This window comes from Sminthopsis crassicaudata, chromosome 5 (assembly GCF_048593235.1).
Source record: "Sminthopsis crassicaudata isolate SCR6 chromosome 5, ASM4859323v1, whole genome shotgun sequence".
In the NCBI taxonomy this organism is placed as follows: domain Eukaryota; kingdom Metazoa; phylum Chordata; class Mammalia; order Dasyuromorphia; family Dasyuridae; genus Sminthopsis; species Sminthopsis crassicaudata.
Window position 1 is genome coordinate 73249809 of NC_133621.1, and position 15276 is coordinate 73265084.

At 34.6% G+C, this 15276-nt stretch overlaps 1 pseudogene; it reads left to right on the forward strand.

Annotated features, from left to right (window-relative positions):
- Positions 1-325: 325 nt before the first annotated feature.
- LOC141543860 (ras association domain-containing protein 8 pseudogene) lies at positions 326-5118 on the forward strand (annotated as a pseudogene).
- Positions 5119-15276: the final 10158 nt, after the last annotated feature.

A 15276-nucleotide genomic window follows, 5' to 3' on the forward strand; every position in this document is an offset into this window, starting at 1 on the left:
ACACAGCAGATCTCTTCCCAGAGAGCGATCTGGCAGCTCCTTTTCAGCGGCGGGACCCGAGGCAGTAGTGGGGGGAGGTTCTTTCCCCACGTAGCACCTCCGATTCCTTCCCACACAAATACACTCACTCCCCGGATGGGAGGCGCGGGTGCTCCGTAGGTCCTGAGGAGGAGGGAGAAGCCGGTGCTCCAGCCTCAAGGGGCTCTGGCTGCAGAGGAGGAGGAAAAGTGCCGGCTACAGCAGCCCCAGCTCAGCTGGCACAGCAGCCTCGAGCAGCCCAGGCTCCGGAGCCGCCGAGTCCCCGCTGCTCCCGCCGCTGCTTCGCTGGGCTGGACTCCGCAGCCCACGGGGGCGTTGCAGTTGCAAAACTGTGCCTGTAGCTACTCCCAAAATACCCAGACATGCTGAAGAGTGCCTCATTTTCATTTCAAATTCTTGATGTGAGCTGACCCCAGATGTTCTGCCTTTTCACCATTGGTGACTACAGATATGACCTGAATACTAGATGACTAGGTTTATAACTCCTGCATGATTGGCTGTCTGCACCATGGAACTCAAAGTATGGGTGGATGGAGTCCAGAGGATTGTTTGTGGGGTCACGGAAGTCACAACTTGCCAAGAGGTTGTAATAGCCTTAGCTCAAGCAATAGGTCGAACAGGAAGATACACACTAATAGAAAAATGGAGAGATACAGAGAGGCACTTAGCACCTCATGAAAATCCAATCATTTCATTAAACAAATGGGGACAATATGCCAGTGATGTTCAACTGATATTACGTCGCACAGGGCCATCTCTTAGTGAGAGGCCAACTTCAGACAGTGTTGCTCGAATACCCGAGAGAACTTTATATAGACAGAGCTTGCCCCCCTTGGCTAAATTGAGGCCTCAGAATGACAAATCAATAAAAAGGCGAGAGCCAAAAAGGAAATCTTTGACATTTACAGGAGGTGCCAAAGGACTCATGGACATTTTTGGAAAAGGTAAAGAAACAGAGTTTAAGCAAAAGGTTCTCAGTAACTGTAAGACGACAGCAGATGAATTAAAAAAGTTGATCCGCCTTCAGACAGAGAAGCTTCAATCCATTGAGAAGCAGCTTGAGTCCAATGACATGGAAATTAGATACTGGGAACAAAAGTATAATTCTAACCTGGAAGAAGAAATTGTTCGTCTTGAGCAGAAGATCAAAAGAAATGATGTAGAAATTGAAGAGGAAGAATTTTGGGAAAATGAATTACAGATCGAACAAGAAAATGAGAAGCAACTGAAGGATCAACTTCAGGAGATAAGGCAGAGGATCCTAGAATGTGAAGGCAAATTAAAAGACTATTTAGCTCAAATTCATAGTATGGAAAGTGGACTGGAGGCAGAAAAGTTACACCGGGAAGTGCAAGAGTCACAGGTCAATGAAGAAGAAGTAAAAGGAAAGATTGGGAAGGTTAAAGGAGAAATTGATATTCAGGGACAACAGAGTCTGAGATTGGAAAATGGCATTAAAGCTGTAGAAAGATCTCTAGGAGCTGCCAGATCGCTCTCTGGGAAGAGATCTGCTGTGTCTACTCAAATCTTTAAGACAGATTCTTCTTCCTGTAGTGAACCGTTGTCTCCAGGCAGTTGCTGTTAACTCTTGTCCTTAGAAGTGACTTCCCTTCCTGCAGAGAGCCCCGTCAGGCCTGATGTAATGCAGAGAGTCTTCTTCTTTCTCTGAGAGTCCTCTCTTTTATTCTCCCAGAGAATGGGCGTGGGATAATGCAAGGGCTTCTGGGAAGAACCACCCCAGCCAATGAGCTTGCCCCCTCTATCAAGTCAACCTGAGTTCTCACCTTGTAATTGTCCAGAAAACCTCAGTTCTCACTTAGTAATCCTAACAGATACCTAAACCAGGTCGATCGAAAACTGAGAAAGAAAATTATAGACCAATTTCCTTAATGAATATTGATGCTAAAATCTTAAATAAGATATTAGCAAAAAGACTTCAGAAAATTATCTCCAGGATAATACACTATGATCAAGTAGGATTTATTCCAGGAATGCAGGGCTTGTTTAATATTTGGAAAACTATTAATATGATTGACCATATTAATAATCAAATTAATAAAAACCATATGATCATTTCAATAGATGTAGAAAAAGCATTTGACAAAATCCAACATCCATTCCTACTAAAAACTCTTGAGAGTATAGGAATAAATGGACTATTCCTTAGAACAATCAGGAGTATATATTTAGACCTTCAGTAAGCATAATATGCAATAGAAATAAACTGCAACCTTTCCCAGTAAGATCAGGAGTGAAAAAAGGTTGCCCACTATCACCATTACTATTCAATATAGTACTAGAAAGGCTAGCCTCAGCAATAAGAACCGAGAAAGAGGTTCAAGGAATTAGAGTAGGAAATGAGAAAATCAAAATATCACTCTTTGCAGATGACATGATGGTATACTTAGAGAACCCCAAATACTCTGCTAAAAAGCTATTAGAAATATTTCAAAATTTTAGCAAAGTGGCAGGATACAAAATAAATCCACATAAATCCTCAGCATTTTTATATATCACCAACAAAATGCAACTGCAAGAGATACAAAGAGAAATGCCATTCCAAACAAATGTTGAGAGTATAAAGTATTTGGGAATCCATCTACCAAAGAAAAGTCAGGAATTATATGAGAAAAATTACAAAACACTTGCCACAAAAATAAAGTCAGATTTAAATAATTGAAAGACATTCAGTGTTCATGGATAGGCCTAGCGAATATAATAAAGATGACAATACTCCCTAAACTAATCTATTTATTTAGTGCTATACCAATTAGACTCCCAAGAAACTATTTTGATGACCTAGAAAAAATAACAACAAATTTCATATGGAAGAATAAAAGGTCGAGAATTGCAAGGGAACTAATGAAAAAAAAAAAAAAAACTGAGAGGAAGGTGGTCTAAGTGTACCTGATCTAAAGCTATATTATATAGCAGCAGTCACCAAAACCATTTGGTATTGCCTAAGAAATAGACCGGTAGATCAGTGGAACAGATTAGATACAAAGGACAAAAAAGGGTACATCTATAACATTCTAATCTTTGACAAACCCAAAGATACCAACATTAGGGACAAAAATCCATTATTTGGAAAAATGTTGGGAAAACTTGAAATTAGTATGGCAGAAATTAGATATGGATCCACACTTAACACCATATACCAAGATAAGATCAAAATGGGTCCATGATTTAGGCATAAAGAATGAGATAATAAATAGATTAGAGAAACAGAAAATAATCTACCTCTCAGACCTGTGGAGGAGGAAGGAATTTATGACCAGAGGAGAACTAGAGATCATTATTGATCACAAAATAGAAGATTTTGATTACATCAAACTAAAAAGTTTCTGTACAAATAATACTAATGCAAACACGATTAGAAGGGAAGTAACAAATTGGGAAAATATTTTTAAAAGTAAAGGTTCTGACAAAGGTCTCATTTCCAAAATATATAGAGAACTGACCCTGATTTATAGGAAACCAAACCATTCTCCAATTGATAAATGGTCAAAGGATATGAACAGACAATTCTCAGATGATGAAATTGAAACTATATCCACTCATATGAAAGAGTGTTCCAAATCACTACTGATCAGAGAAATGCAAATTAAGACAACTCTGAGATACCACTACACACCTGTCAGATTGGCTAAGATGACAGGAACAAATAATGATGAATGTTGGAGGGGATGTGGGAAAACGGGGACACTAATACATTGCTGGTGGAGTTGTGAAAGAATCCAGCCATTCTGGAGAGCAATTTGGAACTATGCCCAAAAAGTTATCAAACTGTGCATACCCTTTGACCTAGCAGTACTACTACTGGTCTTATATCCCAAAGAAATACTAAAGAGCAGAAAGAGACCTGTATGTGCCAAAATGTTTGTGGCAGCTCTATTTGTTGTAGCTAGAAACTGGAAGATGAATGGATGCCCATCAGTTGGAGAATGGTTGGGTAAATTATGGTATATGAAGGTTATGAAATATTATTGCTCTGTAAGTAATGACCAGCAGGAGGAATACAGAGACGCTTGGAGAGACTTACATCAACTGATGCTGAGTGAAATGAGCAGAACCAGAAGATCACTATACACTTCAACAACAATACTGTATGAGGATATATTCTGATGGAAGTGGAAATCTTCAACATAAAGAAGATCCAACTCACTTCCAGTTGATTAATGATGGACAGAGGTAGCTACACCCAGAGAAGGAACACTGGGAAGTGAATGTAAATTGTTAGCACTAATATCTGTCTGCCCAGATTACATGTACCTTCGGAATCTAATGCTTATTGTGCAACAAGAAAATGGTATTTACACACATGTGTTGTATCTAGGTTATATTGTAACACATGTAAAATGTATGGGATTGCCTGTCATCGGGGTGGAGGGAGTAGAGGGAGGGGGGGATAATTTGGAAAAATGAATACAAGGGATAATATTATAAAAATATATAATAAAAAAAGAAGTAGAAATGGAAAGGGAATAGTGTCAGAAAAAGGGAAAAGAGAATATAAAAGATGGAAACTTCATCCCATGAAGAGGCAAAGGAAAGCTATCATATCTGAGGGAATTTAGAGAGGGGGAGGAACATTGTGTGAATCTTACTCTCATCGGAGTTGGCTCAAGGAGAAAATAATTGACATATTTGTTTTACAGAAAATATTTTCTCACCTCATTAAAAAGTGGGAGAGGAATAGGGAAAATCAAAAGAGTAATAAGGGAAGGGTACAAGAAAGGGAAAGTGATTCACATGGAGGAGGGAGGGATCCTAAAGAAAAATATATAATACTGTCTCAGAGATTGTCCAGTGTGATTTTAAAACAAAGAAAAAATTATTTATGGACATTGAGGTCCTTTAGATGATCCCACTTATAGATAATTTTAAGCTGCCATGGTACATTGCTAAATTTTTTAATGAGATCCAAATCACTCACTCCACCATCTGAGAGATAATCACTGGTCCAAACACATATACAGAGGTATGTGTACCTCTTTACATATGCACACATGTGTAAATATGTAAATATATGAAGAATATCTTATTTTTTTCTTTTTAACATTAGGTTATGCAGTTTGATGAACTCTTTGAGTTCATCATTGAGCTCTTCTATCTGTAAATACATTTTAGAAAAACATAATAAGTGGTCAATAAGTTGGACCTTGAATTGAATAGGAGAAAATTAGCCTGCATTATTTTTAGAAAACAATTCTTTTAACCCCAAATTTCTCCTTCAAAGAAACATTAGTGCTTATATTCCTTATGAAATGTTGTATGACTTTGAAGAATAAAATAATGCAATTCCAAAGAATTGTCCTGCATGTTCACCCAAAGTGCAATGTAGAGTTTTGTGGTAAACCTGAGCATATTGTAACATATTCCAAATAAGGAATAAGTCATGGGGAGTGAGGTAAGAGATATCTACAAAGAAATGTACAAAGAGGAACAAAAACAAGGGTCAATCATATGACCCTTCTATCTATGATAGATAGATTGATACATAGGTGTGGATAGATAAAAAGGAAGGAAGGAAGGAAGGAAGGAAGGAAGGAAGGAAGGAAGGAAGGAAGGAAGGAAGGAAGGAAGGAAGGAAGGAAGGAAGGAAGGAAGGAAGGAAGGAAGGAAGGAAGGAAGGAAGGAAGGAAGGAAGGAAAGAAAGGAAGGAAGGAACGGAAGGAGGGAAGAACGGAAGGAGGGAAGGAAGGAAGGAGGGAAGGAAGGAAGGAAGGAAGGAAGGAAGGAAGGAAAGAACGGAAGGAGGGAAGGAAAGAAGGAATGAGGGAAAGAAGGAAGGAAGGAATGAGGGAAGGAAGGAAGGAAGGAAAGAAGGAAGGAAGGAAGGAAGGAAGGAAGGAAGAAAAGAAGAAAGGAAGAATGGAAGAAAGGAAGGAAGGAAGGAAGGAAGGAAGGAAGGAAGGAAGGAAGGAAGGAAGGAAGGAAGGAAGGAAGGAAAGGAAGGAAGGAAGAAAGGAAGGAAGAAAGGAAGGAAAGGAAGGAACGGAAGGAGGGAAGGAAGGAACGGAAGGAGGGAAGGAAGGAAGGAAAGAACGGAAGGAAGGAAGGAAGAAGCAAGAAAGAAAGGAAGAAAAATAAAACAATAGAAAATAACTCCATCAGATTCAGTGGACCCCATGTAGCAGATGATAGAGTAAATTATCCTAAGAGTAGGAAATATCTTTATATTCATCTTTGTGTACTATGTAATATGCTTTTTGACTTTTAAATAAACATTTCTTTGATGAATGAAATGATAGATACCGGTATATATTACCAGTTTATTTTAAGAGAAAGACCAGTGATTTGAGAATTGAAATTCTACTTGCTAATACAGACATACATTAGATATATTGCAGGCCAATTATATATTTAAAGAAAAACTTTAAAATTTCAATTATTTATAGGATTTTTGCTGAAGGTTGGGGTGGCTGAAGAGTTTTTAAAAATAAGAAAATAATGGAAGTTTGCTACATTGATTGTCTCTTTTTCTCACTTAAATATTAAGAGGTTATGGTAAAGTTATTTATTGGCCCAATTTCAATATTAATCTGTCTCAGGGAGAGGGAGGAGAAAAAATGTGGAATAGTTGGTCAGTGGAGTAGACAGAACATATACAACATTTAGTCTTTGATTTAGGTACCTGTATACATCACGATGCTGGAATGGCATTAGGTCTTTTCTCGATGAAATAATATGAGCTAGATGAATCAAGCATAGGATAACAACTTATATCCTCTATTAAGAATTCATGTTTTATGAATAAAGTTTGTTCAAAAGAATATATATTTCTCAGAATCTCAAATAGATTGAATTTTATTCCACTAATTATATGTGTAAAATCCGACATAATATGTTGAACATGGCCTTAGTTTGATGATGAGTTCAAACTTTTGATTTACAAATTTCAAGTCACTTTAGTGTTTCAGATCCCTATTTTCTTATCAGTAAAATGTGAGGAATATCCAATGTGATTTCTTTTCTACTTTCCATTTCTACTTTTGTAACCCCATGATTTAAAATGGTAAACTTTGCCTGTTATTTGGACCATGAGATTGGAAGTGTCCAAAGTATAGAAAAGATATGATAAAAGAAATTCAAATGATGAGAAGCCAAATCATATAATTCTTCAAATTACTAAGAATAGTTTAGGTTCAAATTAAAATATTTCTGAAGTTTCATAAACTAGAGCCAAAAAAAAGTCTATTTTGGAGGGATTATGGGAGAATAGGTGTGATAATACACTATTGGTTAAACACTTTTGACCCATCAGAGAAAACAATTTGGAATGAGACAGAATAAATCAAAGATGGGTAAATACTCTTTGACCAGAAATATTACCTTTAATCATGTGCCTTTTAAAGACGAGAGATCCCATCCATACAAAATACAGATGCAATTTTAGTGGCATTTTTTGCACTTGCAAAAAAACTAGAAAAGAAATGAGCACCTATTAAAAATTGTGGTATGTATTATAACACATGTAAAATGTATGGGATTGCCTGTTATCGGGGGGGGGTAGGGAGTAGAGAGAGGGGGGGATAATTTGGAAAAATGAATACAAGGGATAATATTATAAAATATAATAATAATAATAATAATAATAATAATAATAGAAAATTGTGGTATGTATCATGAATATAATATACACTAATTCAAGAAGTACCATCTACATGGTTACCACAATAATTGGTATAAAGAATAACAGCATTAAAAGACTTCAGAATTCAGATCTATTAAGTGTCAAACTACAATTTCAGAAGATTGATGTTGAAGACTTCAGCCTCTCAACAAAAAGATTATTGGGGTACTCTCCCCCAGATATGGCCAATGAGTCAATTTGTTTTGCTTGACTGAGGCTAATTGTTACCAAAATGATTCCTTTCAGGAAAGGAGTCACTAGGGAATGACAGTGACATAATAAAAGAAAAGAATATCAATAAAATAATGAAAGGAAAAATAATTATTCAACATTCACAAATATGGGCCTGTTGACTCAGACTTTGTTCCCCAGGAATCCCAATATAAAGATAAGGAAGCTGCACCTGTGATTTTATTTATATGCATGATTCTGCTCAAGGTAAGTCCTTCTACTAAGGATATTTAGCAGCTTCTATAAAATGCACAGTATTTAGACAATTTCCTGAAGTTCTGATTCAGTGACTTCTTAAAGTCATTTAGACTCTATATTTCAGTGAGGATTTAAACTCAAATCTTCCTGTTTCCAAGACTAGATCTCTACTATGCAACACTTATTCTTAAGTAAACTGACAAATAAATAAGTAGATCATCAGATTATCTATGGTACAATATGCCAGTTGAACAACCTAAAAACTCAAAGAGATTAAATGGCCAATGATTAAACTAACACACTTAGTAAGTGGCATATCTAGTATAAGCATTTGGTTCTAGTGATACCAACTTCAACATGCCTAGTTCATCATTCTTTTTCCATTATAGCATACTACCTCTAGAAAAAATTACAAAAAGCAAAAATCTGTATACCAGTCATTCAGTCAAAAAACATTTATGATGTGCCTATTATAAAACAAAAGAAAGCTTGTTTTCAAAGACCTCATAATCTAATGATACTTAGAACTTTTTTCCTTCATACACCCAAAACTTTAATATAATTCTACATGATAGGCTCTAAAGTTGAAAGATAATCAGGCTAATAATCTGGAAAAATAGAAGAAAATGTTTAGTGAGCAGAAATCTAAAGTTGTTTCAGTAAATATTTATTATATATTTTATTAGAAATGAGAGGGTTAAGAATAATGATTTCTAAAAGCTTTTCTAAATTTAATAGTTTTTGAAACTTTGAAAAATACTTTGCATTAAGGACTACAGGAGAAAGTTGTGGTTCTTTGGTTATTTTTCAAATATCATTGACTCTTCAGGCATTATTTGAGATTTTCATGGAAAAGGCACTGGAATGCTTTGTCATTTCCTTCTCTAGCTCATTTTGCAGATGAGGAAACTGAAGCAAATAAAGAAAAAGTAACTTGTCCAAGGTCATATAATTAGTTAATGGCTGAGACTAGATGTAAACTCAGGGTTACAGAGCTTTATCTACTGTGCTACATAGTTACCCTTACTGTGAAGAGAAAGGGGAAGATATTTAAAACATGTAAGTCATGGTCTCTTGCTTTTGAGAAATTTATAATAAATACAAATGGATAATATTTGCATAGTTCTCTTAGGAACAAGATGGTAGTTCATATATGTTTATATTGAGAAATAGACAATTTTGATTATATATATATATATGTATGTATATATACATACATATAATATATATACATATACATATATATATATATATATATATATATATATATATATATATATATATATATATATATATATATATATATATATAAGATGATTTGCACAGTACTTGAGACTTCATAATTCTAATTTCCTGTTAATAATATACAGGATACATTATAGTACTTTCCTACCTATTTGTCTTAAGACCTCAAATAAAACTTAGTTAATGCAAGAAGAGAAAGACATATTACAAAGGCCAGGATGGGAACAAACACCTTTACAGAGGTAGAAAACAATGAGAAGAAAAGGAAGAAAGGCCTATACCTTATTTTGGAAGCATAGCCTCCTTAGTTATTATAGGTCCAGTTTCATCATGATCAACTACTTCTTGAGCAATTATCACCATAATGTTCACCAAACTCTTGGCTTCATTCTATAAAGAAACTGTTGGTAAAGGTTGATTTTTCTGCCACAAATGATGAATTTACAAAATAGATAAAAGTTTTTTTTAATTTACTTTCACCCATGAATGAGTTATTTAATCTGATAAATCTCATTCATTTATAGCAAATTAGAAAGAAATCCAACCCCCAACACACAGAGATATAAATTTAACACACTAAAAGGTCAGTGGTAGCCTAAAAGTGGAAAAGGATATAAATTTGGAAAGGAGAAATGGGTATTCATCTAAAAGCCATTCAGTGCAAATGAATAGAGGTGAAGTAAAATCATAGGCGTTTTCCTCCTACATGAGCAAAGTTTTACTTATGGATTAGGCTACATCTGTCTTACCTCTGATTGCCTCCATTCTCATTTCAAAAATTTTGTAACTTTTATTTTTTAATTATTAAGATAGAATTTTACATTTGCTTAGCATTAAGAGAAATCCCTAGGAAAATTGTTTTATTTTGTTTTGTTTTTCTGAGAGAGAAAAAGTCTCCAGTATTTTCCCATCGTTTTAATTTTCTTTTACAATAAGAATAAGACTCAAAGTGCAGTCATGATGATATTGTGAGTGTCAGACAAATTTACAAATGCTTAGGGATGGCTTGAGAAATTATTTGAAGGTTTTTGGTTTGCTTTAGGGACTTTCAGTTCATTTAATAAGTCCTTACCAGGATTTCAAAACTTTTCCCCTGTTTCCTGGAAGCCTTGGGCTTAAAGGAAAATCTTTAGCTTTTGAGTTGAAATCCTTCCCATGATCCTTAGCATTTATGTAACTTTGGAGAAGTTATTTATACTCCCTGAGCCTCAGTTTACTCATTATGGGTTACTAGATCAGGGGTTCTTAAACTTTTTCCATTCAAAATCCCTTTTTACCTGAGAAAATTTTACACAACCTTGAGTTATAATTATATAAAAGAGGAATACAAATCAAATATTAACTGAAAATAAATCATAATCCCTTCCCCCCTTTACATTTGCTTGCACTAACCTATACAGGGTTGTAAGCCACAGTTTAAGAAGTTTGGACAATAGGGTTTCTGAGGGCCTTTTTAAATCAAGATATATTATGAATAGTACCCACAGTCAAACCTACCAAAACTTATAAGATATTTCCCCTTTAATCTCACCCTTTACTCATCACATCCTGGATGTATAATGCTAGAAAAGTCACTTAATCTTTCAGTGTTTCAAAGGCCTCTGTAAAACTTTGAGTTCTAGTAAGTTGCAACTTGAATAAGTAGAAAATATTTCCTAACTGAGAGTCCCCTAATTCCAATGAAGTCACAGATATTTTGACTCACTTTGATCCAACAAAATAAAGATAATAATCCCAGTTGTGTGAGTAGCAAATGAAACAATGTGTATGAAATCCCTCTCCCAACAATGAAAAAATATATAAATATATATTAGATATATTATAAGAATAATCATATATATATACATATATATATATGTTAGATCTTAACATATTTTCATCTAAAAATAGAATTTGTTAACCTATATTACATTAGCTCAAGAGAATGAACAACAATGGAAAAGTTAGGCACCATTCTATATTAGTGAAAGAGATAATTGATAACCAATAAGTTGTTTAATCCTCTAAATTGCAGTAGAAAGATAGATGGATGAATAGGTAAATGATAGAGAGAAATAGGTAGATAGATGATAGATGAATAGATAGATAGTTGATAGATGGTTAGGTAAAGGGAAGATAGACAGATGATAAAAAGATAGGTAAATAGATGAACATGTAGAGGAACCAAAAATAGAGAGACGTCAATAGATGAATGGATAGACAGACAGAAAGACAGACACAGACAGAGAAAAGGAGGGGGCATGGATACTTACTTGCATAATGAAATAACTTCATAGGCCTCAGAAGGATTTTGGAACTAGGAAGAGGCCTCAGTCTCCATCTAATTCATTTCATATTGAAGTAAGGATCTCCTCTAAAATACATTCTCAAAGTGGTCATTTTATAAATATGCATGGCATTTCACTTGTAAGGTAACTTCATCTACCCTATAAATTCTCATGAAAGGAAAGAGAAAGGAACAACTTTTTGCAGTGAAGAATTTATATTTTTATCATATACCATAGTGCCCATGATCATCAGTGTGATGGAATCATAAGCTAGAGTTAATCTCATTTCAACAATTTTTTCTAATAGCAGGACAGCTGTTCAGTATTACTTCCCCTGCTACTTTTCCATTTACAGTACATATGGTGGAATAGATTTGAAAATAAAGGCCAGGAAGCTTGTGGCTGAACTTTACCGAATTTAATTTTAGTGTAGTTTTCTTTTCCTTGCATGTGAAGGATGAGGCTGTCATGAAATTATTTTTTCATTACAACATTTTATCTATTAAGGAAACTTGTCTGTCGATCTCATATCCATTTTCCAACTGGAATTTAAAACAAGTTTATTTATTTATTTATTTTGCTAGCGCTTATGGATAATTTCACAGAAAGTGTGGGAAGAGAGCTGCTCTTTGTTTTTGTTCTGTTTTTCTTATTGGAAGCAATTTAGGGGAATAGTGAATTCTTTATTTAGAAACTCAGGATTGATAAAGCTGAATTGATAGGAAATGTGCACAAAACCAAAATGTTTTTTGAAAAAAGAAAGAAAAAGAAATATTATTACTCCAAAATTAATCTTTTGTCAGAAAATCCTGTACTTCTTTGCTGCTAACAATAGATTTCACAAAATAAGAAGGTCTGCAGTCCAGAACATTAAAGCTGAATAGATAAGGAAGCCATTTGTTCAGGTGTGTGAGTAGGGAAAAAAAAAAAAACTAACAAAGAGATTAATTATAATATTTTCATGTTCCAACTTTTCAAAATTTTTAATTATAAATACATGACTCCTTCCATTTTCCAAATCAGTAAATAATAGCTCCAAGTGAAAAAAAAAAAAAGTTACAGCTGGTAAAGATCAGATCAAGCCACAAATACCTCCTCTTGAACCATTTTCCAAAAGCATAATTTACATTATTCATAGTTTTAAAATGCCAGAAAACGGGCAAAGTCTGATCTCAGCTGGCCTCTAACACCTGGCTTTTAACCACATCTTTTTCTTTTTTTTTCTTTTTTGATAAGCATTTTGAAATTCAAAAAACTGCATTCCATGAATTTTAACCATAAATGAAACACAGAATACTGATGATCCAAGTGTGCTGAGAAATTATATTAATCACAGGGGCCTGTGATTTATCTCAGATGAAAAGAGAACTACCTTTTACTTGACTTTTATTCATAGCACTCGGAATAAAACACAGAATAGGAGCTATAGAAATAGCTAAACTAAGAGATATATTGATAGGCAAGTAGCTCACTACTTAGCTAGATACTGGATCTGGTTTGTATTTACTGTGAGAAAACTTTACACAAGAGCCAACTGAAACATCTGTACACAACTAAAACTGAACCCAAACCAATTTTCTCCCATATTTTTACAATGTGACTCTATCCTCTAAATTTGATTTTCATTTTCACAGACTCCTGAAGCCAAGGACAGTGAACAGGACTGTTTTGTAATCATTCTGATTTATCTTCAAGTAGGAAGTGCTAGAATTCCCTCAAGAAATCTTATCCATACAGATTTGTAGTTCAATTAAACAGATTCAATTAGTTTAGATTGGATGGCTGAAGTTTATGTAAAAACTAAACCTCAAAATGTACCCTGAACCCCATGTAATTCACCATTAAGGATTTTGGCCTCTCCTCCACAACCAGACCACACTAATAATAAGATTTGTTCAAAGCACCTGGGACTTTCTTGCAAAGAAAGCCACATAGCTAGTAAAATACTACTTTGTATGTACATGACACTTTGATTTTAACTCCTATTTTATTACTTTTCTGTCTAGTGTCTTAGTAAAACTGAAAGTGAGGTTGGATTACTACATATCCAACAAGTGAGTCTCTCTTTGCTTTCAGCCAGCAAAAATGAAGAATGAAGTCAAGTGACATTACCAGTAGGATTATGACAGGCTTAAATTTGTATCTCAAGACTCTGAGGCCCAGGTTTGATTCATTCTTGTACTGATTAGTGCTAAATTATAAAACAGCTAAAGTTGAATTCTGCCACAGCTTTGTTTTCATTCTGGGATCCTCAACCCTATTTTGGAGGTCCACTTTCAAGTTGAATTATCTTTCTAATATTGGTCAAGTATCTGCATGCTAATATTGTCTCCTCTGACAAGTTTATTAAATCATGTCTACTTGCTCCGATTGCTTACATAATTGTATGTGTGTTTGCATGTATGTATAATGAGTATCAACAGGGTTTACGTATCTTTAATTGTGTTGTCTATATAAGCAGCATGTAATTTCATTGATTGTGGAAATTTCCTCTACAACATAGAGCCTATAACAACTCATCTATAACTGAGAGAGTTATCTGTAGCCTAGAGAAGATAAATCCTTGAATTATCACAAAAACTAGTGAGTATATAAGTATTAGAAGAAGGATTTGAACTCTGGACTTCCTGATTACATGTTCAATCCCTGTACCCTCTAGGCCACATTTCCACTTAATTATTTATGTCATTATACTTGACAGATAAATAATGCCTTAAGTCTAAAATAATTTTACTAATCCTAAGAGTTTCTGCTGGTAGGCAAGACTGGAGAGAGCTATTTTTAGGTAGGAAGGGGAGAAGTGGCTTTCAAATCCCATCAAATCACACTGCTTAGCTGGTTGCCTACACCACCTTCACAAAAGGCTGGCTCTGTTTCCACTCTCTCACACTTCCTCTCTTAAGTGAAAAGCTAACAATGCTATGACAAACTGAGCAGAGTGTTGACATTTGTACTATGCTGGGACACAAAGAGAATGTAAAAATAAAACTCACTTCTGACGTGTTAGGTCATCATCTCAAACAACTGAATCTAAATTAATAAAGGACATACATTCTATCACCTTGAAAATATAAACAATTATTCTCAGCTATTATGGAAACATCCACAAAAGAGAAACTTTTGTACAATATATTAAAAAATGCACAGTTCAGTCTATTATAGATTCCTGTGATCTCAATGGGCAGTTATTTTTTAATGGCAAAAGTTGTAATAGCTACAGAAGGAATACAGAATCTTGATGCAATGGCATTTTTGTTATATCATTTCCTGTCAAGTTTATTTGCAGTATGCTTAACCACAGATGTCACTTTATCTTCATAATATCCTGATGAGTGAACAATTATTACTACTACCATTTTAGAGTGGAATGAACTAGAACAGAAATGCTCAATGATTTTCCCACAGTAGCAAAACAATCCCAAAGCAGAGTCACAAAGTTAACAAACATTTATTTAGTGTTTACCATGTAGAAAGCACTCTTGGGTTTAGAATCCAAACACTCTAATTGCCACAATGTATTCAATGTTTAGAAAAGACTATGAGTATTTTAGAGTGATCAATGCTTTTCAATGACCTGTATAGTTGAAAGGATAAGGAATAAATCACATTAGTTGGACTTGAATCTATTTGTGTTGTCTATAGAGGGATAGATTAAAAGCA